At 40.1% G+C, this 27603-nt stretch overlaps 1 protein-coding gene across 7 annotated transcripts in view; it reads right to left on the reverse strand.

Annotated features, from left to right (window-relative positions):
* The window catches only part of tenm3 (teneurin transmembrane protein 3), a 266186-nt gene that overhangs the window by 179507 nt on the left and 59076 nt on the right, over nt 1–27603 (reverse strand). For 2 of the 7 annotated variants that reach the window (XM_063475650.1, XM_063475649.1), the window contains exon 1: nt 15816–16154. The exons of the other annotated variants lie outside the window; for them this stretch is intronic. The gene's annotated coding sequence lies outside the window, so the exon portion shown is untranslated. Of the gene's footprint in view, nt 1–15815; nt 16155–27603 lie in introns of those variants that run through there. 7 annotated transcript variants of the gene reach the window in all.

Genomic DNA, 27603 nt, shown 5'->3' on the forward strand with positions numbered 1-27603 from the left:
TCATCTGACCAGGGGTCCTTTCACCCAAAACGTTCCAACTCAAAGAAAAGCAGCGCATCATCTTCCTCCTCCTTATCTCAAGCCTCATCTGCCAAACTGAAGATGATGTCAGAATTACTTACAGTCAGCACGTTAGCCTTGTGACCCTCCTGTCTCCAGACAGCTGACAGCGAACCAGCTATACAAGAACAACAGCAGTAAACTAACTGTGTGCCAGCTCATGTTAGCCCTACACCGTACTTTCCCTCTGATAAACAATTTGATTATATATTCACATCATTTGCGGAGTTTATTTGCTAATTGTCCGCCCAACAATGTTACACCCACTTCAAAGAAAGTACTACTTCGAGCAGGGCGATATGACCAAAAATATTTATCATGATATACATTTGAAAATTTGCCATAACGATTTAACTGATGATATAATTGACACTAGATAAAATACTTTACAACTCCACAACTTTCTTAGTGCAAAAAAAACCCCCATCAATGTATTTTCACTTAAACAAGCAGCTGTTTTTTATGTGCATTAAAGTTATATAAAAATGTAACAGTGCAAATGCAAATTCCTTGCTGACAGTTTAACCAAAAGGCATTTCCAGTGGAAACTGGCCGACATATCCTCAGCATAACCATGTATAATATCCACAAACTTAAAAAGAGGTTATACACACACAATACGGTAATATTATGTTGAAGCACAGTACGTATCACTCCGCGAGGCTCCTGCCTACGATAGCCGTAATGCTCCGACAATCCATCAAGCAGTGCGGCTTCGTAGCTTAGCAAAGTCGTACTACAACATTTGACAGATTTTCGAGCGCCGTGTAGCACATAAAATCGTTTCAAGGTCAGTAAACACAACCAGAATTCATACATAAGGCGCACGGGATTATAAGGGGCACTGTCGATTTTCAGAAAAATCAAAGGATTGATTTTAAGTGTGCCGTATTTTCCAAAAAACACGGTAATAACGACGGCCCGCTAGCCTGCTCTACCAAAAAGAGTGCTTTGTTGTGTATCTGACGGACGAAAGCTAAACCAGTTCCACACCACTGAAGTTGCAGCATTTTTACAAACCAGTTCTGGTTCATCGTTTCATTCAACGATCCGCTTTCCCCCTTCTCATTCTCTGTCGCCACCATGATTTTTCCGCCATGTGCGTATGAAAACAAAGGCACTGCGCATGCGCGTTTTACCCATATTCTATCGCCATATTTCATTTTCTTATCGTTGCCCAACATTATACCGGTATTACCGTGTATGATATGGCCCAGCCCTAGTACTACTAACACTGGCTAACAGTGTGAGTAGTCTTATGTGTGTCGTATGCAAAAACAGCAGTGTTACTGTTAGTGAAATCCTCAACAACTCCTCTAAGTATCACCGTCATCGAGCTCCACAGACTCATCGACTCATTGCACACTGAGTTGTGTAGCCAGAGTAAACAGACATGGACGCGTCTCACCTGACACTGACAGCAGGCCAAATGGTAAAGACAAGTAAGGACTAGTAGACAGAGTGTGCCAGGCACACACAACTGTACACGTATTTTAGTTTGGATGTGATGGTAAAGAACGTGATCCCTGAGAGAAGTTATACAGTGCTATTAGCACAGTGGTTTCTCCACTATCTCTGTTTCTATCCAATAGAGAAAATGTAATTATACTCTGAGACTGTAGTTAAGCTGTATCCTCTCTTCTGCATGTATAGTCAAATGAAATGCATAAATTAAATAAATCTGTATGAGATGGTGTAATTAAAAAGAGGGGAAAATAGACTGTGAAAAGTTAGTGTGTGTGTGCATTTTTGAAACTGTGAGTGGGCAGCGAATGTTATGCTACACTTGGAAGTCAGCTTAATTGGTTGACTTTTGCTGGCCTCACCAGCAAAAGCCCTCTCATTAACCGCAATGAGTGGGCACACCAACCACAGACACACGTGGTGTACATGCATTCATCCACACACACACACACACACACACACACACACACACACACACACACACACACACACCAAGGTAAAGAGTCATCAAACTTGATGACATCATGCCAGCTGTTAGTGAGCTCATAGACAAGAAGATGCAGACTGTGAACAACAGGAATAAAGAAAATATGATTTGTGCACTTTCTTTGTTCTGGTTGGCTGTTTGTGCTCTTCACCACCTGTTTGTCACAGCACAGCTACCATCAGCATGCGCCAAGGAGAAAGAAGTCGCACTGATATCCTGCTGTCTGCTACTTTCTAAACCCCACTTTTTGGAAACCTTAGGTAGATGCAGACTGGTCCTGAACAACACTGTTACTGACCATAAAATGTTGGATAATTGGATGCCACAGCACTGTTGCCATTCAAAAGCTGTTAATCCTGCAGTATAGTTGCTTCCAAAGGACAAATATAGGCAAAAAGAGATGAGAGCCCCAGCTGAAACAAACAAATGAGGAGGAAGCCCGTAAATCCAGATTCAGGATGAGTACGTGATTTAAAATTATGCTACAGGTAAAATAAACTAACTGTAACCTTGACAAAGCTACAATTTTAGATTAATACAGGTTTTAGATGGCAACTAACACTGAAATGAAATAATCATATGGTCCTTTGTTGGTTTATTTTAGGAGCATGCTAAAGTGCCTGTTATTGCCCAAGGTAACATTTGCAGTTAATTGTACTTAAACAATACTGCTTTGTTTGTGTAAAGAACAAGAACGCGGAGAAGTGCTTTTACTTTTATTCCTTACTGTAATTACAAAAGACTGCAGAAGAGCTGCAACACGTCTTATGCTTCAGTAGGGGGACGCGTTTATACAAAGACAAATGCAAACAATTCAAAAGCAATTTGCACTGATAACACATCATCACAGGCAGAAGTACAAGTTAAAGTAACTACCATCAAATAACTCTCTTTATAAAATCTGCCATGACACTTCCACACTTAGAAAATCCCAAGTCTTTCAAATCTGTGCTGGTAATTTTAAAACTGCTTGGTTTTCTCGGCTATGAAAGGCAGTTATGACAAGTGGCTTCTTAACCACGCTCAGATAAGGTAGGCGCTCGTGCAGTATGCTGCCAAACATACAATATCACATTTGACTCACACAAATATGAAACTATAAAGAGCTATAAAACATCAGTATTAGAAAAAAAGTGAAATAAAAAATAAGGTTGATCTGAAGCAAAAGAGTGTTCAAGCATAGCCTTAGTGTGAGAGAATCTTTTACCACTGGCATGTGTGTATCTGCAGGGGGAGACCTTTAAAGCAGAAATATGACCTTTTACGGGGTCTTTGGAGACGGTATGCATGTTAGCGGCCCACTGCCTAGTTCTTAAACTTAAACTGAGGTTGTCCGTTCTATTTCCAGCAGCTCCACTAGTGCTCCAAGGGTTCTGGGTTCCACCGGTCTTTAAGGCTGACGTCATTAGCCGTTTCCAGGTCCAAACTCCGCTTCTGGTCCTAAAGTCAATCGAACACTGCGGCATCACTGAGAGTTACAAACTGTCTAAATTCTTTCACCTTTAACCTCCTAGGACCTGGCGTTACTGAAGTTGGACTAGCTGGTATATAACGATGTGCTACGTGATCGCTAGCTACACAGCTATGTTAGCATAAACACAGTGAAGCTGGAGGATGAACACTAACTTTTTTCCACTCCATAAAAGTTAACGTGAGGGTTCCTGATGGTTAGGGACAAATGCAATCGCATGGCAGGATGCTGTAAACAGACCAAACTTCAGTCAGGAGAACAACTGAGATAATCCAGCCACAATACAGGTTAGTCATTCATATACTGCTGCATGGGCTGGGCTGGAGTTACAGCGGAAGGGTTTAAAATGAACAGCGATAATAAAAACTGAGAGAGGCTGACAGTGATCACTGACTGTTTTTAGGGGCTTGTTTAGATTAAACAGAACAAGATAGAAAACATTAAAACATGTTAAAAACACAACAGCCTTAATAAACTCAGAGCAGTTTGGACCTGGAAGCAGGGTTCATATGTCATCACTTATAGACCGGATTGTGACTAAAAGAGCAAAACAAGATTTAGAACAATTGTTGCCAGAAAGCCTCATCTTTTTAAACTGTGAATGTGATGTCACTTTTGGCGTGCTGTACAGTTCTTGAGTGTGAGAATGGTGGCTATCATAGGCCTATTGGGCTGAGTGTTTCCAGGCAGAGTGAAGAGTCCAACCGACTAGAGCAGGGCGATATGACCCAAAAATATTTATCATGACATACATTTGAAAATTTTCCATAACGATATAACTGACGATATAACTGACACTAGACAAAATACTTTACAACTCCACAACTTTATTAGTGCAAAAAAAACCCCATCAATGTATTTTCACTTAAACAAGCAGCTGTTTTTTATGTGCATTAAAGTTATATAAAAATGTAACAGTGCAAATGCAAACTCCTTGCTGACAGTTTAACCAAAAGGCATTTCCAGTGGAAACTGGCCGACATATCCTCAGCATAACCATGTATAATATCCACAAACTTAAAAAGAGGTTATACACACACAATACGGTAATATTATGTTGAAGCACAGTACGTATCACTCCGCGAGGCTCCTGCCTACGATAGCCGTAATGCTCCGACAATCCATCAAGCGGTGCGGCTTCGTAGCTTAGCAAAGTCGTACTACAACATCTGACAGATTTTCGAGCGCCGTGTAGCACATAAAATCGTTTCGAGGTCAGTAAACACAACCAGAATTCATACATAGGGCACACGGGATTATAAGGGGTGCTGTCGATTTTCAGAAAAATCAAAGGATTGATTTTAAGTGTGCCGTATTTTCCAAAAAACACGGTAATAACGACGGCCCGCTAGCCTGCTCTACCAAAAATAGTGCTTTATTGTGTATCTGACGGACGAAAGCTAAACCAGTTCCACACCACTGAAGTTGCAGCATTTTTACAAACCAGTTCTGGTTCATCGTTTCATTCAACGATCCGCTTTCGCCCTTCTCATTCTCCGTCGCCACCATGATTTTTCCGCCATATGCGTATGAAAACAAAGGCACTGCGCATGCGCGTTTTACCCATATTCTATCGCCATATTTCATTTTCTTATCGTTGCCCAACATTATACCGGTGTTACCGTGAACGGTATGATATGGCCCAGCCCTACAACCGACCCTGCATCTGTGAAGCAGCTGCCTACGCCGTCATACTCTGCGTATAATGCAGAAAGGGCTGAAGGTAAATGGAGAGACCTAGCTGACAGTGAAGTCAATTCTGCTTGTAAAGTGCAAACATAATGTTGAATACAGACAGTAACACAGTGCTACAATGAGATTACATGTCACCAGCAAAAAAGCTCTTTGAGGCAACTGTTGATAGTTGTTGTGATATATACAAAACTGAATCATTTCAACATAACTTCTGAAAAGCCAGACTGACAGCAACACTTGTATAGGGCTCAAATCTAATATAGCACATTGAAGTTCAGCATCTTTTTTCTGCAAAAATATTTTTCATAAATTTGTAGTAAATTAGGGTTTGATCTCATCCCCTGAAACACAAAAGACTCATCCGTACACCATTTACTGCTAATATGAAAACATTTTAAGTGTTCATGTGTGAATATCAAGTCAATGCTAAAATGACAGTTAATTAGTTACAGCAATTTGATTGCTCAAGCAGTATTAAAATTGATGTCGAGTCCCCTACTGCCACATGGTGCATTACGCGGTGCACTGATCCTTGATGCTTCCAGCACCAGGACGGCATTGGTGGTAAATGTTCAAGTTATATTAGCATGGTGGCTGGTGTCTGTCAGTAGCAGCCCTGACTTCACAAGAGTTTCTGCATTTGTTCAATTAACAGATTTAAGGTATGCAATACAGACGCAATATATAAGATAATGAAATAAGATAATTAAGAATTTTTTGTAGAGTTCTGTTGGCATTACAGTTCATGTGTGATATCACTCTTTTACACTGATCAGCTTACTGAGTTCTCATCTGTATCACTATAACATAATTATATGTGTTCATCTGATCAGTAATATATCGTACAGTAAAGGGTCAGAGTCTGGACTCCTTCCCACAAGTTGGTGTTTTTAAAAGTTTTCATAAAGCTAATAAAGCTCATAGATAAAGTTTTGACAGATGGGATGGTCATTTGTCAGTGATTAGTGGAGCTGCTTTTAGCGTGTGTTACTCCCTGACTGAGGCAAGGCAGCTGACATGTAAACTTCAGATAATCATGGCACACATAATGACCATTTGTTATTAAAATATACGATTCACATTTCATTTTTCTTTATCAGATTGAAAATGTCTTGTATTATGTTTTTTTCATAATCCACCTTTACTAAAATTCCTACATTAGACCTCCATGACCCGTGAGAAGTTTATGACAAGTTTATGTCCAAGAAAGTAGACAGACAAAATAAAACAGATGACACACCAAAGGATTTGATCTAATCTACGGTTTGAGGAGAAGTGGCAGCGCAGCTTTAAATCCAGTCACACTTCACTGTTTATCAGTTTTACTAAATCTCTTTTTCTGTGTGTGTGCTATAATATTTCATCAGTTTATCACACATAATAGTTCCTGAGCCAACAAAAACCTAATCAGTGAATGTAAAAACAGAAACAGAGCGATGGAGGAGATGACTAACACCACATATAACTCATTGCTGACAAAGCAACACTGATAAAAGGTAAAGACACACACACACACACACACACACACACACACACACACACACACACACACACGGTAGCCTTCTGTCTCAAACCAGCAGGCAGTGGTTGCTCTGTGTGTGTGTGTGTGTGTGTGTGTGTGTGTGTGTGTGTGTGTGTGTGTGCATGTTTTACAAGGGACATGAGACCACCACTACACTGCATTAATAAAACAAGCACTTATGTCAACAAAGGTCAGGGCCACACCGACACACACACACACTTCCTGTAAACTGACCCCATGGTGTGTTGGGGTAGCGACCTCGCCTTGCCCCTGACACCTCCCAACAAAGGAGCAGACTGAGGGAGGCAAAGGTTTGAAGGAGCATGAGGGAGTGGCAGGAGGGGGTGGCAGATCAGTCTACAAAGAGGATACGGGTTAAGCAAGCGCGTGTGTGTGTGTGTGTGTTTGTACTTTTTTTTCTTCACTAAATGAATCTCTGAGGTTTTCCAGTTGTTTAACCCCTTCTCACTCAGTGTGGAGTTCACGTTTTTTAACCCCAGGAGGGGATTTACTGACAATGAATAAAGAAGAAAGAACACAAAGAACTTTTGGCAAATATTACTACAAATATTACTATTTAACAAATATTGGTGCTTACCGCACAGTGAAACAAATAAACATAACAGTCATGGAAAGTTAAGGTTCTATTAATTACTGAGGTCATTCTTCACCCATCACCTCTGTATTGTTCTTGATATTTGAGCAATTTGCATACATATGTGCTACTTCTTAAATTTGTAAACTCTGTAACATATTGTATTATTTAAATAGTTTAGTCTGTTACTGTAACCCACATAAGTTCCTTAGTGATAAATAAAGTATTCTGGTTCTGATCCTTTCACTCACTTCCATAAACCATCCTGACTACATTATCTGCAGAACTTGAATTCCCGTGCAACTTTTCTGTTCAGAAATACACACACACACACACACACACACACACACACACACACACACCTATCTATCTATCTATCTATCTATCTATCTATCTATCTATCTCTCTCTCTATATATATATATATATTTATATATATATATATACAAAATTTTTAATTTATTTTATCAACTTTTCTTCTGACGATGCTGTCTGTGTTGAGCGCTCAGTGGATCTGCGTTCGACTTCTCCGCCCTGGCTGCACTGTCGAGTGCAGATCCACTGAGCGCAGCGCAAGCTAGCGAGACAGAAGTTAAGCTCGTTGCAGCATGGCAAATTGAACCTCCCCCACCCTCATTCAGATCTGGCCTTTGGAACTATTTTGGTCTTCATGTGAAGTATGACCCTGAAGGTAAGCGCGTCATGTACAAAAGTAAAACAGGGGGCGTTTATCAATATGCGTACTTGTGCGTACTTGCGTTCTCGTGTACTCGTGATACGTCATCAGTCGGAGACCAAGTACTGTTCCAATTCGAAGTACGCATCAAGCCGAGAACGCGAAAAAGTCCCGGATGTGTTCTCGATCCGCCCGTTTTATCGAGCATGCATCGGTGTGGACTTGGGACAGCTATATATCCCAGAATGCATTTTGTCCAAAACTCAACAGCGGACTCCCGGCACATCCCCCCCCCCCGCTCGCACGTCTCACTACTCAGGTTAAAGAAACCCCAGCAGCTGTCTATAGTATTGAGTGTCCACTAGAATAGAAATAAAAGCGTTCTAACATCTCACCTGCTTGTTTTTATTAAGGTATGTACACGTATGTACATGTACACTATTTTTATTAATAGAGGTTTCACTACTGAGGTTAAAAATGATATATAAGTCACTTAGATCACTTCTAAATGTTAATGTTTGGTTTATTTCAGTGTTTTATTTGTTCCTGGGTAAATCGGTTTGGCTGTGATTAAAGTTAAGCTTCATAACATGTTATTCACAGTTAAATTAAGAGGGGACGGCAGTAAAAGCTCCGGACCTGTGACATCATCACGTACGCAGGTGTTCCAATTGTACAAATCACGAGTCCGTGCTCGCGTTCTCGGCGGGTACGTACTCACCGAGGACGCGAGTACGTACTCGCGTACTTGGGCATTGATAAACGGCCAGTATGTTGGATGTGCCACGCAATGCTCAATTACATGGGTGGGAACTAGTGTGTTAGCGCAGTTTGCTCATTAACGTGTTGACGCCGTCCAGCGCCACGCACGGGGCGATCCGCGGTAGCCGTTAACGGAGATTTGCCGTGTTGTGGCGTTAACGTCATTTCAACGAGATTAACGCTGACAGCACTAGTGGGAACACAACGAATATGACTGCATATTTACGCCGACATCATCCTAGTGCAAAGACAAGTGGAAGCAGACAAAAACAACAAGCACGCATGCTACAAACTTTACCCGAGCCATTTAGACAGCCGTTAGCACATGATTCTCCTTATGGGGACCTGATATGTTTAATATGCTGCTGAGAATATACCCCAGAAGAAGCGTATAGTATAGCTTTTATTTTGGAAAGAGCCATTTCTCTGTAATAAACTCTCTTTTCCAAAGATGAGGGATTTCTCCATCAGATATTTATTTTTTTATTACTTTGTCGTTTCAGCAAAATTAAATTTAAAAACTGTACTTTTGAGTTAAAATATATATTTATAATTTAATAAATGACAAATTAAAAAGGCATGAACATTTTTTTGTATCGAAAAAATATCGAACCGTGACACCAAAGTATCGAACCGAACTGAACCGAACTGTGAATTTTGTGTATCGTTGCACCCCTAACATATATATATATATCAAAGACAGACCCTTTGCACCACTTTTGAATTTAAAGTCACATTAGCTGTAAAAACAGATATGGTTCTTGCAAAATGGTATAAACAAGACATGCTGTAATTTTCACAATTTTGTTAACGCCTTCAAAGCATTTTAGCAAAGATTCACTGAGAATGTGTGTGTGTGTGTGCGCGCGCGTTGGGGCGGAAGTGAGGGGGCTCAAGAGAAAAGAAACTGGCGAGTTAACAAAGTGAGCAATCAACTGCAAAAGCCTCAAGGCACACAAGCCTGTAAGGATTTAAGAGTGTTACTGAGCTTTTTAGTCCACCTATCTGTCCATCTGACAAATGACACCACGAGCCGTCCAAATCGTACTCCCATAGTGAGTTAACTCTGCAATTTGCACATACACAAAAAACACAAAACACAACTGCTTTTGAATTTACCCATAATCATTATCACAATAGTAATTTTCACAGTCAAATGGCTGAGAAAAAACAAACATGGTACGTTGTTACTGATTGTAGCTGAAGCAATGAAATGCTTTACATGAACAATAACAGCAGCAGATTACCTGTCACAGTTTTTTCATTTATTTGGTTTCAGCATAAACAAAAGAGGAGAAACGGTTCCCTGCAGGATGCTTATGACACAGTGCAGCAGTGCAACAACAGAAATGAACACACACACACACACCAGGTTCTCATGGTTCATATTACCATCACATCGTCTGTCTTCATTTCATTCAGTCTTCATTTCCCAGAGAAGCGAGATAAGACCTGAAAGGAATGATGGAGGGCTCCTGTGCATCGCCTCTAAGTGTGTGCGTGAATCCACGCGTTCACATGAGACTTTGTTTTATAAAAATTACTGAGAAGGCCTGAGAGTTTCATCCTGCACACTAAAACACCAGGTCCCCCTTACAATGCTAGTTTTTAATTAAAGACATGTTCCTCATCAGTTTCTTGTCTGTTGTTCTGGGATCTTCTGCTGCCCTGACACTTGTTACTGCACCGGCAATGACTTGAATTCATGCTGCATATAAGATGTGGCATCTTATATGCATATATGCTGTTCATGCTGGTTTCTGTTGCTTAAAGGTGACAAAAGTATTAAAGGAGGGGGAAATGTTATTACATATGCAGGCTGAGGTTTATCTGTCACTCTGTTAGACCTGTGATAGGCTGGTGACCTGTTCACAGTGTACTCTTCCCCCCCCCCAATATTTCCTCTTGTCATTATGACAGAGGCTTGACCCTAATGCAACTAACTATTTTCTAGCATCCATCTGTATCACTTGTTCCTCTACAGCAGTGCTGTGTGACGGTTAGCAGTGGCACCATGATATAAGGTAAACCTTCCACCTGACAGTGATGCAGTGAGTGGAGCACTTTGGGTAAAGGTTTTATCACTGTCACAGGCAGCCTTTTTATCAAAGCCGGTACAGTTTATATTGCAGAGTTCAGGTCACGTCTTCCTGCATACCGTGGAGGGGTGGGGGGGTGAGGATGAAGTAAGGAGGTGCTGTTTGCACACCATCTGGACTGGGTCTCTGATAAGGAACAGTCAGTCTACACCTCATCACTCAGCCTTGTTTTTCTCGTAACCTTGTGTAAACTACTCTGAATCTTCTTCTCTTCTCTGATGTGATTCTACATCTCGCTTTTTCATCTTCACTCATATCACTTATGAGATAAGAACAACAATATCATCCATTTGTGGGATGTATACTGCCCAAGTCATTTACTTGTGACATATTAAGCGACCTGTTCTTTTTCACTATTATATAAAAACAATACAAATATATCACCTTGAGTAGCTGTGACATCCTTTGTTGGCCCATTCTGTTACAGAAAGCCTAATTACCAGCACCACGTCACTTCCTTTATTATGAATTAGCATTTCATTGTTTCATGTTGCAGCCCTTCAAGGACTGAATATTTCTCCCAACTTCCAGACTGCTGTTATTGCTGTGGCCCTTGGCCCTGTAGGCCCACATCTTTGCATGTAATGAAAAATAATAAAACAAGGAAAAATATGGTCAAAATAATATGAATGAGCCAGACCATTATGTGTCCCCTAGTGAGTGTTATAAGAGAACTATTGTAAATCTTAGTGTCTGCTCGTGTACGCATAACAAACAAATAATGTTATACAATATATCACTGTGCATGTGCAGGTGTGGCAGTCTGAGGCACTTTAGCAGTAATTGAAACTTTTACTTTCTGAGTAGTAGCCCCATCTAGAGTAATGCAGTCCATCAGGAAAATTACTACTGTCTCACACACACACACACACACACACACACACACACACACACACACACACACACACACACACACACATACTTGGAAGTGCGGGCTACTATCTCACCTTCATTCCTTAACTTGGATTTCATAGTGTGTGCCCTTCTTCTGATGACTTTCATAATTTTTTCAAGCTTTGCACACACACACACACACACACACACACACACACACACACACACACACACACACACACACAAACCCCTATATCATAGACAATCTAGCTCACATATCCCTCTAAAACACCTTGTTGCTAGGAGATAGTGCTCTATTTATGGAGGGAGAGTGATAGAGAGACAATAGAATGAGTGCACATTGTGTGTGTATATACACAACTTCAGGAACTTAACTCTCCTAAACTTCTCATTCCTACTCTTCTCTTTCATTTATCCCTATCACTCTCTCATCCTGTGGCTCTCTCTCACACACACACACACTCATAGCCTTTTTTGTCCTGGACTAGAGACACAGTACGGGCTAGGACAATGTATGTGTTCATGAAGTGCACGCATGAGTGCACATGTGAATGTGTACGTATCTGCAGGAAGCTGAATTCCTCTGTGTGCATGCATGTGTGTGCGCCCCAGCAGGTCATATAATGCTTGGCTGGTTGCATTGTCTGCCCCAGCGGTCAGTCCGTCACACACTCTGTCCCCTTAATCTGCAAATACATCTATTATAATCTGATAAAGCCTGCAGAGAAAATAGCGCTCTTCACTGGAAACACTGAAACAAAGACACAGCTCTGCAGGGTGAAACACGAACGTACCTACAGCACCATCAATTTGCCCTTAGAAGAGCACCACCTATGAAACCTCGTATTTTCTTGATGATGCAAAATAAGAAGGCTCTCAACATCAGTTAATGACAGATCAAAAAAATTAAAATACAGACTTTACTACTTTGTTACAAAACACTTCAAAAGAAGTTGTTCATTTCGTTCAGTTGTTAGGGAAAAAACCTGATAAAAAAGACTTAAAAAAAAGAAATTCAAGGATTCACATCTATTCAAATACGCCTCCTTTGTTTTTGCAGTACAGTTGTCATAACACAAAGTAATTCAGTCTTTGTGACAGCAATAATTATCAACTTGTGTTTTATATGTGCAAATGAGTCCTTTGTATAAGCATCTCAACAAGTGAGATAACACAGTGAAAAACTTGCAAAATAAATGAAAAGACCTTAAAGGTGCTTTTCCTATTAATGTAACCACCAGTGGAATGCTGCAGCTGTCTGTGCTGCTTGACTGACTGCATTGTCTCTCCCAGTGGTTGGTCTCAAACCCGTAGTCCTCCTAATTCACTCAAACATTCCAGAGAATAAGGAAAAAGAAAACCTAAGCCTTAACCTTACCTTGATACGCATGTCAAATATACGCAGTAAACTCTTATTAGTCCAACACACAGACGTCTTGACGAAAACGATTTACCGAAACTCAAGCTCTTTTTTTTTTAGTTTTTTGCCATTATTCATGACATCATTATCAAAATCTTTTCAAGTCCTCACCCACTCACAGAACGCACAACTGCATGTAGCGCAGCACAAACACGGAAGACGTAAAACTAGAAGGTGATTTGAATTGCTATTTCAGCTCGAGCATCTTCAGGCCACAGTAAAGGAATCCACCGCTGCAAAATGATTTGATTAAGATATGATACAGTTATATATTGCTTTTATTTATTTATTTTTCTCTGGCGCGTTATCATTCCTAATAGGCCCGCTCCACTCTTAATCAGTTGCATGTGTTCTTCTCTCTACTACAGTCTGTGCCCGCCTTTATCATTCGTCCATCTACAGTCATTTTTAAGCATATTTAATTTCACAGTGACATGTTAATTCCTTTAATCCATCACCCACTTCCTTTTTTGCTTCACATGCATGTTTCAGGAATGTCTCCAAACTTATGTTTCCAATTGAAAAGGTAAAGGGAAGAGGGGGAGGGAGGCAGCGAGACACTGCGAGAGTGAGAGAAAGAGAGACAGGAATGCAAATCTTGTCTCTGGAAGCAATTAGACAGAAAGCAAGAGCCCTCCTTCTCTTTTTGTGTCTGAGCAGCAGCCAGTCCAGCCACCATAACCTCACCTCAACCCAGCGGATGCACACACACACACACACACACACACACCTTTGCCAAATAAGATCGGGTGATACTTCCCAGAGTTGAGTCCACTTTTACCGAATTATGTGTAGTTTAAACGTTATTGTCAAGGTGACAACACAGCGTGTATAAACAAGTGTAAACCAGATTTTTCAATGTAAGTTAATTGTTCTGTCATTTACTCACAGAATAAAAGTGTGAGCATCATTAAGCCCGATAAAGTATCCTTAATGCTTTGCTCATACGATTAAAATTAGCAGAAAATATTAGTAGAACTTGTGAAGATGACACAGCACACACACACACACACACACATAATGTTTAAAATGAAGCACTGCAATACTAGAATTCATAGTAGAGCTTTTGTACTGGACTACATATGGCTCAGGTATTTCAGGCAGGGTTGGAATTATGCTCACAGTAAAAAAAAATATAGATGAAACACATTTTAAAAGCTATGCAATGAACGACTTTATAACCTACATTGATTTCCACTCTGTATTTTGTGCTGCAGCTTAGATCAGCTCCAAACACAAAGTCAGGACTGAAGAGGACGAATGCTGGCAGAGTTCATGAACAAAACTCAGTGTGTGAGCGATGTGTTGTTGTCTTCAGTGAGCGGTGAAAGAAAAACCACTGACCTGAAGATATTAGGTTGACTTTGACTAAAGACAATTACACTCCTGCCACTGTGAGGAACACACAAAGTAACACAAGCAAAGCCTGGAAAAAAACATTTCCGCTTCACTGACACTGGCAGCGTATCATTTAGGAAGACAACAGCAGCGACGCAAGTTTTATATGAAAAGTGGCATTTTTAAAACGACCTTAAAATCACCCCGGTTTCGTAGTTGCATAGCGATGCAGAGATACACACCAGCCTGTGATTAAAATAATGGCATTCAAAAGCATTAAAGAATCAATCAAATAAGAAGGAATGAACTTTTAACTATCACTGTGAGAGCTGGCAGCTTCCCATCCGAAGTCACATTCCAGTCTGGTTACAGGATCGATTTGACCTCTGAAGACTAAAATACAACTTGTGGCTGTAAATTTATTCAAGCTGTCCATACATTAAGAACGAATCCAGAAGAACCTGTTAGATCAATTTGTAATTAATCAATTCACACCAAGATCAGACAACCTCACGTTGCCCTCTTCTGTAACAGGAACTTTCCCATCACATACAGGCAACTTTTATTTTCTTTATGAAAATGAAGAAGAAAATTAGTCAGCACAAAGAAACATCAGTTTGTCCTCCTCCACACGGATTGGGTATTCCCCGTCTATATTTCCTGAAATATGTAACGGCCACAAAATCAAAAACAGACCTTGAAGCAAATATTTACGATACGATTAAGTCATGATATGTTTATAAAAGTCTGTGTGTGTGTGTGTGTGTGTGTGTGTGTGTGTGTGTGTGTGTGTGTGTGTGTGTGTGCAGGCGTGTATGGCGAGGATAAAATAACAGTAAATGACTTTGGTGCCTATTAACAAGTCGTACGTCCTATTACCCGAAAACGCTTGTCTGGTTGGCTAGCCTCCTAAGTGCCTAAAAAAGTATGGCACACAATTTTTAAAAAACGAGAAGCACAAACAGAAAGGCCGGCAAATAAAATATAATCAAACAAAAGAAAGACAGCAGCCAGGAGGGGGAAAGGCAAAGACAGCTCAAACAGACCAATTACACCGTCTTCATGTGTTTTGTCACCTCCTCACGAAATCAAACTATGAGGCCTCATTCTGGCGATACGTGAACACGCTCAAACACACAAAGACTAGCACGCACGCGTGCGCGCGCGCAAACACTGGCTGCTTTGTGTTGCCGATGACTTTACATTCAGTCAGTGAATTTACAGAATGGCAAGCGACTGACTGGAGACCAGGCAACTGCAAAAGACGAGCACACAGTTATACACAGCAAACGCGGTGACAGGCACGCGCGCACACGCACGTGCACACACCGTGCAAAAGAAAACAAATAAATAAATAAATTCGGTCGCGTACCTTGTCTGTGGGAGTACTCCAGTTTCGCCCTGCTTAAAGGGTTAACGCTTCCACAAAAACCATAAATCCTTTCAGGTTCGCATGAGAGACGCCCCGCTGCCAGGGCAAATTTCAGGGTACCTCCGACTGTCTTCTCTCGCTTTTTTCTCTCTGTTTCTGGAGACACCAAAAGCTCGAGCCCGGTTTTCTCGGGTTTGCTCTTGCTTGTCTCTTTCCCCGTCGGTGGGACTGCCTCAGTCTTCTCTCTGACTTCTTGTTCTATACAACCTCTGGAAGGGATGGAGACTGAAGAACACCCAGCACCCCCGTTTCCCTCTACCTTTTTTCCTCTTCTCTCTCTCTCCCAGATAAAGAAATCCTAAAATTCTACTCCTTTAGTCTCTTCTCGTATCACTCTGTGTGTCGGTACCGTGTATAAGCGCCGACCCTCGCCTGCTCCCGATACTTGTGTTACGTGTGTGCAGACGTGCCGAACTCGCTCTCTCCTCTTTCTCTCTCGACCGCTTCGTTTCTGTAAGTTTCAAGCTCTCTTGCCGGGAGAGCGAGGGGGAGGCGGGGCCAAGAGGACGAGAGGGAGCAGAGAGAAGAATGGGATTGGCTGAAACTGAGAACGAAGAAAACAGAGTGTGTGTTGGGTCGAGCGGTAGGAGGGGCGGGACTGCAGAGCTCGGCATTTGGAAGGCTGGTGGAGTAGATTTGCAGAGGAGGAGGCGGGCCCAAGAAGAGACACTCCCACTGCCACCAACACAGACTCTCTCTCACACACACACACACGCCTTTCCCTCGCTCTTTCTCTGCATTCTTTTCCACTGATAAAAGACTCCCCGCTTTCATGACCACGGATGTATTCGTAGCAAAACTGCTACACGACTCATAACACATGACCCCTCTATGTTTTTTCGGACGCGACTTATGACAAAAGAATAATTCATTATTTTCTCATACACACCGCATCTGTGTGTGCGTGGATGCAGCAAGGAAGCTGTATAAACCAAAGGTACCAAGGAGTGAGGGACTCGGCAGACACACAGGTAGAGAATGTGGGATTAAACATATGATACAGGGTGGCGCATGCACACACTTGTACCTCAAAAATCCAAAGTTTTGACAACTACGTTATTATCGAGTGTATATACGTATGGAGGTTGGGTAAATAAATGTATTCAAATAATTTAATAAAAATGTGAGTGATATTTTCAGTTTTTCACTTCAGAAGATTTAAATGCAACATTTTTCTTTCTTTTTTTAAATTCGTGCCATTATAAATAAATAATAAAAATTTTATTTGGAATTTAGTATAATTTATTTTTTTGAGAATGTTCAACTGAAAAATTAACATGCCTATCTCATACCTCTTAAGTGTTGTTTTTAAGTAGTTAATATTAAAATATATATAATTTTATTCTATAGTAATAAACATTTTTAACAGAATGCTTACATTACATCTACAAAGAAAGCATGCTGTTTTCCTGCAATAAACAAAATAAATAAATTGAAATTAAATTGCACAAGATAAAGACAGTATCTGATGTTTTTTAAAAGACACTGGGTATGAGGAAAAGACTTGTATGAACCATAGAAAAGTACAAAAGGAATTAGGTGCGGCAAAACTGGAAAATTATGCTTTATTTCTTGTCATGCAATTAAACCAGCCTTTGTTATGAGCTCATTTGACACTGCAATATAAAGATAAGTGGTCATCTGCCCAAAGAACTAATTTAGTGTTAACACACACAAGTATATACACAGCTTAAATATTTTATTAAACTATACATCAACATCATCATTAAACATACATAGAAGCTAATGATATAAGCATCATCTTCCATAGAGGTTAATGGAGTATTGATTTTGGCACAGAGGCCACTAGCTAGGAGATGAGGATATAAAATGTGGTGTTATCTTTAATCTTCAATACTGCAGCGTTTATCACATATTTCACTACTGGACGTATGTGTATCTGCTACATTCTAAATACTTCACTTCATTCAGGGGTCCACAACAACAACCACCACCACAACAACAACAACAAAAGGATGGGGAAACTGTTCATTCTAAGAAATTCTTCTTCTTTCAGCTGCTCCCTTTAGCCTTACCCCTTCAGGGGTTGCCACAGCACTCCATCTCTCCTCCATGCAAGATCTCACCTCATGGAGTGAGGATGATGATGAGAAAGGACATAGATCAAATTGCACTATTTGTCATACTTACTAGCAAAAATCATTTTTGACAGGTCTGGGGAACTTTTTTAAAAAATTCTTCATTTCTTACTTAGTGGTTACTGGACCAAAATTCCATTGTGGATACAAATTTTGGAGACAATTAAGTTACGTGTTGAAAACAAATACATATCGGAGAACATAACATCAAATGTGTATGGGGATGATGAAATGAAAAATCAAAAGAATTGGGATTTATTATACATATTTTATTAAAACATATAAATGTTAATAATGGCTGTATGATGATGTTTGTGCAAAGTTTTGCTTAGATTAGCCCACTTGTTAGGGAGCAGATAGGGCACATACATATGCTACAATCATAGTGAGATGTTGGCTCTGCCATGTAATGAAGAACATAAGACTTGAATTATCCAGGTGTTAAAATTTTGTCTCTGTGCAGTGAAGGAACTCGTCATTGATCTCCTGCTGAATTTTTAAGTTTTCTCAGTTATAAAGAAATTAAGTGTTTAATTTTTATGGTAGTTTTATGTTAATGAGAAAGATAAAATAATTTAAAGAAATTCCAGAAAAAACACATTACATTAAAATTAGAAACTGATTTGTGTGTCATTGAGCAAAATATGTTTTGATTCCCTACCCAAAGCAGACTGGATTAAAATCAACCAATCTACCAACCAGTCAAGCAATCAGTCAATCACAGATTCTCCTGATCTCAACCTAAATGTACAAATCACATCTGTCCAGAAAGTCTCTTTCTTCCAGTCCAACCTCTCCACCACCAAGACCACAGAGCTGTCAAAGGACATCAAGGGCAATATTGTAGACCTACACGAGGCTGGAATGATCACAAGAAAGGTGGTGGATCAGCACAAAACCAGCCAGTTTATTAATGATCTAAAGGCAAAATCCAGCTCTTTGGCATCAGTTCAATTTACTGGGTTCAGAGGAAGAGAAACACAATGCACTGTCTGTTGCTTTCTATCATTGCTATGTCCTTTTTGTTATCCACTTGTCTGTCTGTATTTGGATGTTCAACATCCTATGAGTTCCTATGAGCTTGGGACTTCCAGGCAATACTCTGTACCGATGCTCTTGTATACTATAGTAGCCTTGATTACAGTGTTCCATGTATGCCGTGCCTGACAGCCTTTTGCACCATGTTGTTATGTCCTGGATTGTTTCAGGGGCATCTTTGCACAGCATGCATCTGGGACTTTCCTAGTGTGGAAGACCCCAGCTTCTATTGACTTTGTGCTTAGAGTTTATTCCTGTGGTGTCATTATTAGTGCTTCTGTGTTGTCTTTCAGTCCAGCTTTGTTGAGCCACTGGTAGAATTTTTTTTTTATATCAGCCATGGTATGGCACTGACCTGTCCTTGCTCTTCTTCTTTCACTGGTTTCTGTTGCCTCAAGTATTCATTAAGCCCATGATCAGTTGTGGCCATCTTTTTGCTTTTTGTTGTTTCATTCTGGATAGTGGTTCTGACACTCACTAGTTCTTGGCCTCCTTCTTTCTATTTAGTGTACAGTATCAGGGTGCTGAATTTGGAGTGAAACCCTGCATGAATCGCAAGGAGCTGTCTTGTCTTGCTGTTGGTGTTGGGTGGCTGTAGCTCAGGCGGTAGAGCAGGTCATCTACTGATCGGGAGGTTAGTGGTTTGATCCCTGGCTCCTCCAGTTTGCATACCAAGTATCCTTGGGCAAGATATTAACCCCAAGCTGCTCTCCGATGTATGAAGGTTTGTTAGGAAGCACTAAAAGTTTAGGAAAAAAATGCTTGTGTGACTGGGTGAATGTGGCATGTTGTATAGATCGCTTTGAGCTGCTGTAACAGGCTGCCGCACACGGGGGGCGCCGGAAGTGAGTACTCCAGGAGAGTAGAAAAGCGCTATATAAGAATCAGTCCATTTACATTTACTATGCCAGTGACTTCTATCTCCTTTGGCCAGGTTATTATCCCAGTAGGGTATCTAATAACTGCCAGGGCATCCATAGCCAGTCTTGTTAATTTGGGGGGTGAAGGGGTTCAGGCCTATGCAGAACAGCAGTGAGAAAGAACATCTCCTGGGGAAATCCCACACTTGATGGTGACCTGTGCAGTTGACTTAAAGTTGGCCTGTAGCGTCATTTGCCAGATCGACATCACATTCCTCATGATGGATCTCATGGTCCTGTTGATTATTTCTAAGAATTCCAGAATCCATGTTTAAGGCACTGAGCCATACGCTTTCTTGTAGTTAATCCTAGCGGTGAACAGGTTGGTCAGTCTGGTCTTACAGTCTGGAGCGATTGCTCTGTCTAGCTGGTGTTTTGTCCCTTCCATGTTGTGTTGAGGCAAGTTATTGGTTGGGCTTTGAATGGTATCGGATGGTCTGGCCTTCAGTTAGCCTTTCCAGGTACATATTATCGATTAGCTGCTGGTTCATTTGTGTTGCCAGTGATGGTTACTGGTCGCTATTCAGGAAGTTTGCTTTGGTCTGCTCTTAGATCTGCTAGCCACTGAGCATTGTTGTTATGTGTTGCATTCTTCTCTCATATGCTCTTCCAGTATTGCTCTGTCTCCAGCATTGGTGGGGCTTTTCTCATATTTTTCACGTGCCTCTGAGAGTATAATAATTCAGTGGAGAACATTTGAGTTCTATTGCTCTTAAAGTGGTTAACCAACACTGAGTCTTTGCTTAACAATTTCTAAGGCTTTGGGTATGGATAGCTTGTTGTACTTCTTTCTTCAACTTAGCCTCTAGTCTCCTTCTCAATGGAGGGTACTGCTTCCTGCAGCCTTGTTCATCTTATAGTCAGTCATCTCAAGTATCCCCGTAGCTGTGGTTTAGATCAGCTGGTTGGTTTCAGTCTTTGAATGGAGGCATTTCCTTTGAGTCAAAGGAGATCTTTATTTTCCTGACTTAGTCATGTTTTACCTTCAAAAGAACTCCAAAGAAAATTTGGTATATAAGCCTTCATCAGGGAGTTAACCCATCAATCACCATTCTATCTCTACCAAACTTCCATTTGGTGTGAGAATGAAACTTTTAACCGCTAGGAATCTTAAAAACTAAGAAAAAGGAGGTACGGCATGGACTTTAATTGTGACTGATTGCCTCTAAACTTCATTACTGTGCTCTTGACTTTACCCTCCCGTAATCTATGTTGGACTTTCAGTCATTTCAGGCTAAATTCCTGCATTATATTTGAATCTTGCAGTGCAAAACACAGCCTTTACTTTACCTATTCTAGATCCCAGTTTCCTATTGATAGAGAGTACTAGAGAAGAGATTTTGACTCTTAGGACAGTTGAGCTATTTTCTTCTCTTTATCTCTATCACCTCTGTAGCAGTAAAGCTTTTCTAACACTAGAGTATTTGCTGGTTCCACCCACTGACACACAAAGTACAGCCTTTATAGGCCATCAGAGTGCATGTGTGTGAGTGATTGATTGGGGGGGGGGGGGGGGGGGGGGGGGGTTGCAGCTGTTCCCGCCATTTAAACACACTATGTATTTTTATATGAGTGAGGGTGATATGGGTTCTTTCTTTTCATTCTACAGGTCCCCCCCAAACTTAGAGAGAGAGAAGGCAAGAGAGAGAGATGGAGAAGAAAGAGAAGTGTGGGGAAAACGTGGGAGTGGGACACTGAGAGAAAGATAAAACAACTGAGGAAAAAGTGTGAGTGTGTCTTAAATAAGTCAATTATTACAAAAAAACAGCAATGAGGCAAGAATTCGAAACCAGAAGAAAGAAAACGTTAACTTTTTTTAAATCCTTCATTCAGTGTGTGGGCATTTGAGTCAAGGGTGAGATAACATTGTGTAACCCCCTCTCATGGTGGGGTGTTTGAGTATGTGTGTAAGTCACTGTGAGTTCAGACATTTCAGCTTCCTGCCCAGACAGTAAAATAACAATAATCATCTGGACCACTGCATCCCAGTGCTGCGCAGCAACAGAGAGCAGCCTAAAATGTGTTTATTTCTGCACATTATCTTGACAACTTTTCTTTTGCCTATTGAAAATAACTGATTACTAAGCTCATGTGGGGCTGGAATAAACCATTTGGGATAAGTAAAGATGCTGTTTTATCCACCCGTGGTTTAAGTGCAACACATATTATAATAAACAAGTGAATGCAACCACAAGAAATGAAAGTAACAACAGCAAAAACAATTATAATAATAATGACGACAACAATAGTGTGCACAAACCCATGAAAATGACTCTCTTGTAAGAATTTTAGACAAAAATCTACAAGTTGGGCACATACCAATCTTTGTCAAATGACTGCAAGTCGACAAATGGCTTGGTGGCAAAAAACAAAGAAAAAAGAAAGAAAGAAAAAGAAAGCTTTGTGTTTCTATAGGTGTGCAGCAGCCTGACCATCCATAAATGTTTCTAGTCACAAAAGAAATAGCAGGAGCTGTGACAAAACCTTCTAACGTGTAGCTGGATAAAAGAAGGCTTCTCCAAATCACCAAGCCGGCGTGGAAACCGTAAGGGGTTTATTTGTTTCACCAATATTTATTAAAATAAATTTTTATCTAAGGTCAAAGCTGGTCAAAACAATACTTATTTAAATCTCCCATAAGATATGGAAGTAGTCATTTTAATGAGACTTGTGTCTGTTTTAGGAAAGCATGGACTGTAAATGCTGCCAGCAGGTTTGTGCAGTTTATTTGGTGTTGTTATTCTAATATATTATTCTCTTCCTTCTTTCCTTTAATAGGTGAACCTGATCAATCAGTCTTTCTCTTTATATATTCTAAAATGTCTTTTTAAACCTTGTTTGCCAAATGCTTCTAAAAGCTTGGAGAAAGGACGTTCATATATTGCAAATTCAATTCAACTCATGTAAAACTAGTAGAAGGCACTGCTGTTTAGTCTTATGTTTAAAGGAAGTTTATAAGTTGATTCTGCATCAAACAGAGGTTAATGAGTCAGTTTACATTCTCAAAGCGATTTCCGCCTTGGGAAATGAGTGTCCTTTTACAAAGACAATGACAGCTTTACTTAAACAGTAAGCTTTGTTTCTACTGAACAACTCTCTCTCTCAAAGTCTTTTTAATAAGACTTGCTCATTGTAAAGTATCAATGGCAGTGAGTCGAAACTCTGACTAGCATGTCTTGATGCATGCGCAATCATCCAGGTAAATCCCAAAAGTTGATTCTGGACGTAGCGTTTTCATCCAAGTGACTTCTTCAGTCTCAGGTGACTGCAGGTTTCCCCAACCTGACTAAGCATGTGCTTGCCCCCATTTTTAAGAGTTAAAGAGTTATGTTGGGGAAATATAAGCTTGGTGTTAGAAATACTAAGAGTTTTTTTTCCCATTCTTCCATCCATTCTCTTCTGCTTAGGGTCTGGAGCCTATCCCAGCAACCATAAGGCAAGTGGCAGGATACACCATGGACAGGTCACCAGCCTTACAGACAGCCATTCAACAGACACCTATGGGTGAGTTAGATTCACCAATTAACCTTGTTTTTTTGTTAAAGTTCTATTATTTTGGGGAAATTGAACCAAAAACTGTAACATAACCACATAATAACAATAAAATAATGAAACAATTCTAGGTTATTTAAAACAACCACAGAAAAATACACTATAAGAAATGAGGTTTCATTCTCTTTCATTTTCTCTGTCTCATGCATGCACAAGCACCCTGTGAAGCTGTTACCATAGAAGATTTCAATTAGAGATCTTATACCAGCTCTACCCATGTGTGTGAGTGCAGGTAGACAGCATGGTAGGTAATGATATTTTCTGGTTTACCTTTACAATGAAGGACCCTCCTGCCTCAGAGAGACATGCACATACACACATGCACACACATGCACACACACACATACACACACACGCACATACGCACACACACACACAAAGGGAGTGTGACCCCTTCAATGCTGGAGTGGGATTTGAATGATTCATATAAAATGATACAAAGAGCTGCTTTTCATCTAGCTCAACTGAACTTAAAGCTGATTAAAAAACATATAATTTTTCTCTCTCTTCATGTTTGGATGACAAGACATCTTTCTCTTTCTGTCCAATTTACTTAGTTTTTATTGGTGATCTTGCGCAAAGAATTTACATTAGGAGAGGTACAACATTCCTGGAAAAAGAAAGCTGGCATGTGTATGCACAGTATTTGTCTACACCATTTTGCTAAACATTTGAGGCAAACATTTATGACAAACATTGATTCTGTTCTGTTAATTTGACCCAAAGTTGGGATATCCCATATGGAAAAGATATATATAAATCTTATAAAGTTTGTATCTGTCTTGTGTGAAACTTGTATGAAAAGCATACACGAGTGAAAACAGATATAAGATCCCTAGAAAAACTCTATAAATGAAACTTGTATGTTTTGGATGCTTCCTAAAACAATATATGAAAGTGGCCACTTTCATGAGTAAATCATATAAGCCTTACATGATTCACTATATGAAGTAGGCCACATCTGATGCAAGTCTTTTATAAGTTTTCACTATTTCTTTTCCATATGGGCAGACTCGATCTCGTTAAATCTGATTTTAGTTTTGAGTTTATACAGTTCTTTTCAAAAAGCTTTTTATTATATTTACATAATATCACCTCAAGATATTTTATGGAATTCTTATCCCGTTTAAGATTGGACTTATGTTTGAATTCAATTCCAGGTTGGAAGTTAAAGGTCATAAGTAGTGCTTCTTGAATATTTAATTTTTAGGCTGATAGTGATCTGAATTCCTCTAATATCATCATTATTCTTGGTGGGGATTCATTTGGTTGGCCTGGGTAGATTAAAATATCATCGGCAAAGAGAGATAGCCTCTGATCGTCTCCCTGTATATTGATTAATCTAATTTGGTTATCCTGTCTTACGTATTGACAACGAGGTTCAACAAACAAAGCAAATGAGATCAGTGAGAGGGGGAAGCCCTGTCGGCATGATCTTTCAGGAGTAAATGGTTTTGATAGACTGATATTTATTTTCATTTTGGTTGTTGGTTTATTGTAAATTGATTGAACTGTCTTAATGACCATCTGATGAAATCCAATCTTATCCAAAACCTTATAGAGAAATGATCATCTTACAAATGCTTTTTCGGCATCTAAACCCATCAGCGTTGCCTCTAAATGATTCTTTTTTATATGTTGTATGAGGTGGAGAGTGTTTCTAACACTCTCTTGGCTCTGCCTCTGACAGATAAACCCAGTTTGGTCAAGATTAATATGTTTGGGTATGATATTATCAAGTCTTTTGGCTAATATGGATGTGTATATTTTATAGTCCAGGTTTAATACTGATATTTGCTACAGTTCAGTTTATCTTTTCCCTCCTTTGGAACAACAGATATGGTTGTTTCTTTCCATGAGTGGGAACCTCCCCACCTTTAAGGACCCAGTTACACACTGCCTTCAGTCCAGGAGTTAATTCCTCCCTGTAGGTTTTATACCATTCACCATTCACCATCCGGGCCAGGGCTCTTATGTGGTTTTAGTCTTGCAATTACAGCATTGATTTCTTTATCTAACATACTGTTCTCCTGTTCTGAGACCTCGGGGAGATTTAGGGAACTTTTTCTATCTGGTCCTCTTTATTTAGGTCAGGCTGGGAGTTCAGATCTTTATAGTATGTTTTGAAACTCTGCTGTATTTCAATATTATCATTGTGTATAATGCCAGGTTTTGGTTGTTTTATTTTATGGACTGTACTATCCGCTTGGTGCTTTCTTAGCTTAAAAGCTAGCCACTTTATTGATTTCCCACCTGCTTCGTAATAATTTTGTTTAAGGAAGATTTCTGTGGTTATTCAGAGTATATAGCATCAGTTTCATTTTGTAATCTCTTTTTTCAATTTTTTTTTGTTATTGTGTAAAGTATTTTTGTGTTGTCTTTGTAATTCCTTGAGATCCAACTGTAATTTTCCAAGTTTCTCTTTGTTCTGTTTTTTAGTCAGGGAATTGTAGGCAATAATTTTTCCTCGTATAACCGCTTTACAGGCATTCCATAGCACGGACGGTGCCACATCCCCATTGTCATTTTCCTGAAAATAAATGGTAAATGGACTGATCATCATATAGTGCTTTTCTACTCTCCTGGAGTACTCAAAGCGCTCTGTACAACATGCCTCATTCACACCAACTCATACAAGCACTTCCTTCTATACTTAAGTGCAATCTAACCAACATTCACACTGCGATGGACGCATGGGAGGGCAACTTGGGGTTAGTGTCTTGCCCAAGGATACTTGGCATGCAGACTGGGGAAGCCAAGGATCGAACCAGCAACCTCCCAGTCAGTAGCTAATCTGCTCTACCACCTGAGCCACAGCCACCCAAATATATATATCTATATATATATATATAGATATATATATATCAATTTCTTTATTAAATTTCTCCCTACTGTTTGAATCACTCAGAATGCTAGAAATAATTCTCCAGATTGTTGATTTTTGAATTTCGCTTACACATACAGATTGGAGAGTGGTCTGATAGGTCAACTGTGCCAATGTTGCAAGTTTTAACTTTATGTCGGTGTTAATAATTGTATAAAGTAATCAAGTTTCTCAAGTATGTAGAGTGAAGAGCAGAGAAATGTGTGAAGTCCAGCCTGGAAGGATTAGCATCTCTCCTGACATCGTTAAGTCCTGTTTACGTCCATTTTACAGTTCATTTTGATCTGACAAATGCGTCTCCTGTAGAAGGGCCGCGTTCTTTACTTTAGACAGTACCTTTGACCGTTTTTGTGGGCTGACTATTCCACTTACATTAAAGGAGAGGATATTAACAGTGTTTGCCATTTTCAGGGTGGAACATTGTTGTCAAAATTAACATAACAATACCACATTGTCTGAACAGTGCTGCTGAGAACCACAGCTAACAAGATAACAATCAAACAGATAATAAGATAATAAAACAGAATTTCCACTTGTGGGTGTTTAAAAAAAAAAAGAAAAAAGAAAAGAAAAGAGAAACCCTGTAAGAACTGCTGTAATAAGGCTTTAAGTGGGTCAGCCACACACTTCGGAGTGGGCCCCCTGATTTGAAGTCCTAGCACAATTCTCCCACACTGCGCATGAACCAGTATTCCCGGCATCTCAATTAAGACAAGGCAACAGTTAATCTCTTTACCTTTCCAGTGGAACCCCTTCGCTTGCCATGCTTTTTTGAGTATTTCTTCCTTCTTGTAACTCAGAAAGCGTACAATAATAGACCGAGGTGGGGGGATCGTGGAGAGGGCACGGTGCGCTCGCTCAATGTGTAAGTTCAATGTAGAGGGGAGTTGCAGGTCCTCTCTCAAAAGATTTTCAACGAAGTCTATTATAATGGAGCATTTTTCTCTTCATTCCCATCTATGCCATATAGCCTGACACTGTTTCGGTGGGAGCGTCCTTCTTGTTTGGTGTTTTGAGACTCGGGTTTGGATTGTAGTTTTAGTAGCATCCTCCACTGCTTGAACCCGCTCTCCGTGTCCAGAATACGACCCTCCGCTTCCTCGAGTCTTGCGTTGGTTTTGCACACTTCACTTCGTCGAACTGTTGTGTGTTTTCTTTTTGGAAGTCTTAATTTCCATAAGTATCGCTCTCAGATCAGTTTTGTTGTCCTTTTTGCTAACAGTAGCCCCAATGCT

The sequence above is a fragment of the Pelmatolapia mariae genome, linkage group LG6, assembly GCF_036321145.2.
Source record: "Pelmatolapia mariae isolate MD_Pm_ZW linkage group LG6, Pm_UMD_F_2, whole genome shotgun sequence".
Lineage (NCBI taxonomy): Eukaryota > Metazoa > Chordata > Actinopteri > Cichliformes > Cichlidae > Pelmatolapia > Pelmatolapia mariae.